Raw genomic sequence first — 3,646 nt, 5'->3', positions numbered from 1 at the left:
CAGAGCTTGCCCCGAAAAACATCATCGGTAACAAAAAATCGGGCCTTTGTAGACGATGACCCAGCTAACCCTGGTTCTCGTCCCCCCCCCCTTAACCTGTCTCCTGGTCATCCTCCCTCCACGTGGCCTGTCATCCCCACGTGGCCCCCCCCCACTGGACCCCGCTTTGTCTCGCATATCCCCCCCCCGTATCTGTGACCTTTAACTAAACAGGCGCCTTCTTGCCCAATCGAACGCCGCCGCGTGTCCCCCCATTTCCCACTCAGAATCAATGTCCCCCTTTTTCATTATTTCATGCTTGTGACTCATCGCTCATTTGCAAAAGCCCCCCCCCCCAAAAAAAAAAAATCGAAAATTCATTAGAATTAGAATTAGCATACAAACTTTTTTTAACAAATCTCTTTTTTTTAAATACAAAAATTAGAATACAATAGACTCCTTGAGATTCACACCTCTTTGAGCCCCACCGTGAAAAATCAGTTCTGCTTTGTCGAATCTCTTCCACTTCTAACGATGTCATCCTTTTCTTTGAATGCCAATAACACCACTTGACCTCGCTTTGCTCGTCATGTACTACCCCACCACACATTTCATGACAGTATGCGCCCCCGCATGTCCCTTTCAAGACCCACACATCTCCACTTTCACGCACTCTAACACACGTAATCACACGAGTCCACTCTCTCCCTTTACCCAAATTTCATTCCTTAACTCACGAGTGATGGATGCTCCTTGATATGCTTTAAGTCATTCCGCATATTTTAGCTATAACTTATAATGTTAAATGGAGACTTATAACATAATTATACTTTGTTTAACGAAACTCCTTACTTCCTATAACTTAAGGCATGTTTCCTTCACCATTTTAAAATGCTCCTACGTACATGCATGTGAGATCCACTAGCCCTCTTATCCATTTAACAAAAGGATTACGTTTGGGTGGTCTATTCCTTACCATAAATGATGCTCAATGTCAATTTCTTATGGTGGGGGCAACAAAGCATAGCCCTCTTAACTATATGTTGTTAAATCCCATGAATTTGGCATGAGGCTTTATAAGTTTAAGAGCACCACCATTCATGTCTCAATAGCCTGATATGCTATTGTATTTCCATGAAGCAAGTCTATAAGTGTTTAGCATGACATCACTACCTATGTCAATCGACATCGTAAAAGGATCCTCATCCCACTTATTGAATCTTGCCTAGATATTTACCCCTGTGAATACAACTTATTTCAAACAACAATTTGCAAGCAAAATGAGTTGAGACTCTAGTTTCATGTTTAAAAAACACCAAAGAAAAACTATCTACAGTAAAGGTGTATTGAATAGGTGCCTTTCTTTTTACACCGAGAACAAGTAGTAGCCAAATTGTACACACAACTAACCTAACCAAGACACACACTAGAAATTATGATAAGCACCTAGCAAGGAGGAGGAAAGAGAGGTGTTGATTGTGTTGGCTCCTCCCCCGGTATTAATCCAAATAAGTGACCAATTGCATAGCCAAAAACATCATCGGCATGAGTGAGAGAGGCACTGATGTGCAATGTAGGATTATGGTCTCATGAATTGTGAATGGAGTGCAAAGCGGACACTGGAAGTGAGTGTGAGCCAAATGAGGGAATAGTGGCCAATATCATGGGGAAAAAAATTTTAATCCGTTTTATATCTCCTTTTTTGGCCCTTCCCAAGTGTAAAAGACTCCATATAAGTAAAAAAGGCCACTTTAGCCAAATCATCAAAGCCCACACAAGCATGTCAAATCATCAAAGCCTACACAAGCATGTCATAGTAACACGTGGCACATTGAGTTCTAAGAAGCAATTAGCACTAAAATAGCATTGTTATGTACTTATTTTCTCTAAAATAACACTACGACATAGTGGCTAACACTACCATAAAATGGAATAGTAGTGCTATGTAGTGTTATAAAATGGAATAGGAGTGCTATGTAGTGTTATTCTCTACAAGGTGGTATTAGCACTACTACTAAATAGTGATTAGCGCGATGAGAGTAGCACTAGTTGCAACTGCTATGTCGTAGTGTTTTCTACAATTTGGCAATAGTAAAATACTACTATACTCAGCTTCCAAAATCTGCTTGGTTTGTATACCTGATAGGCGAATATTATCTGGATAGTATTTTAGATATATTTTAGTATAACTTAATGCTTATAGATACAAGGGGTCACCACCTGTTGGGTGTGCCTCTTCATCCACCTTTAGGAATGTAAGAGAACCGGGAATGTGTTATTCCGAGAGAGATGATTGTGGAGAGAGTTTTGAATCTGTTATTGTAAGCATTTTGCATTCTGAAATGTCCATCGCTTCTTTTATATCTGTTGATCTCTTTCGAGCAGTTCAAATGGTGTTGTGAGTTTCTGATTTTGATAATGTAGTCCTTAAATTATCCATAATGATGTCTTGCATTCTGTATATGAATTGTACATTGCGCTTTGAGTTTTTGTTATTCTAGAATACTTTTGCGGGTTCTAGATGGACCCCAAAACACTGGCAATCCTATTGTACATCTACCTTGCCAACAAGTAGAAACGTTCGGGGCTAAAGAAAGAAATGTTCGGGGCGGATAAGGAAGGATAACAAGTAGAGTTCTGTGGTGGAAACATTTCTACTCCATAATTGATGAAGATTTGATACGGGAAGAAAGGAGAAGCATCCATGAAAGGAAGTTCAAAATACGGGTGGAATAGAAAGTAATGGACGATAGTCTGCATGTCAGATTTCATGGATCAGTCAAGGCCCATTGTGTCTCGTACGTGGCTATGGCAACAGCGGTTGCAGAACCACGTACTGTTGAAACATTATCATCTCCGAGGTAGATGATAATGTCCCAAAGGCATCTTTAGATGATGCTGGTACGACTTTGCCAGATGAACACTTGCAACGCTCTTTGGTTTCGGTAATCGAAACTAGGCATTGGTGCAATGGCAAACCAATTGTCACTTACAGTATGACCCACTTCAAGTTTGAGGGACTAGACAAGGAATCCAGCCACAAAATTTGAAGACGAGGAGATTCGCATGCCTATAGCAGAGGGATTGGAAACCATAGCCAAGTAAGCAAACGAAGAAACCGAGGGGCGATCGACAATTTAGTAGCACTCACAATAGTCTGCGATACCTGAATCCGACATCAAGCAAAGGAGCCACCAGAACCAGGCTAGTACAAAAGCCAACATATGCAGTTCCGGAAGACTTAGCAAGACCCACCAGTACCAAACTAAACCCATGTAAGGAGTTCACTTCAAATTTTTCAAGTTTATTCAATTCGAATAAGCAGAAAGATACGGTAAGTCAGTCCTTACCAAATATTTTTAATCTAATATGAGTAATCCAGCAGGCTAGGAAAATTCGGTTGATTCGTGGGATACAGAAGCTCTCATAAATTTGACAGTACTAGTCAATCCAATCCTTTGGCCACAAGTGCCAATAGTGTCAACAATGCCACAACTGCCAGTAGTGCTAGTAGTGCCACGAGTGCTAGTAGTGCCTACAGTGCCACAAGTACCAATAGTACTAGCACTACCACTGATTCCGCTAGCTAACCTAATGAATCCGAACGCAGCAAGTTTGAATTGCAAGTTTGCTGAGTTCAGGGTCGAAAAAAGGATGACTCGGATAG

The sequence above is a fragment of the Dipteris shenzhenensis genome, chromosome 26 (assembly GCF_047967505.1).
Source record: "Dipteris shenzhenensis isolate YYH24624 ecotype China chromosome 26, Dip_SZ_1.0, whole genome shotgun sequence".
In the NCBI taxonomy this organism is placed as follows: domain Eukaryota; kingdom Viridiplantae; phylum Streptophyta; class Polypodiopsida; order Gleicheniales; family Dipteridaceae; genus Dipteris; species Dipteris shenzhenensis.
Note: the sequence above shows the minus strand (reverse complement) of the source record.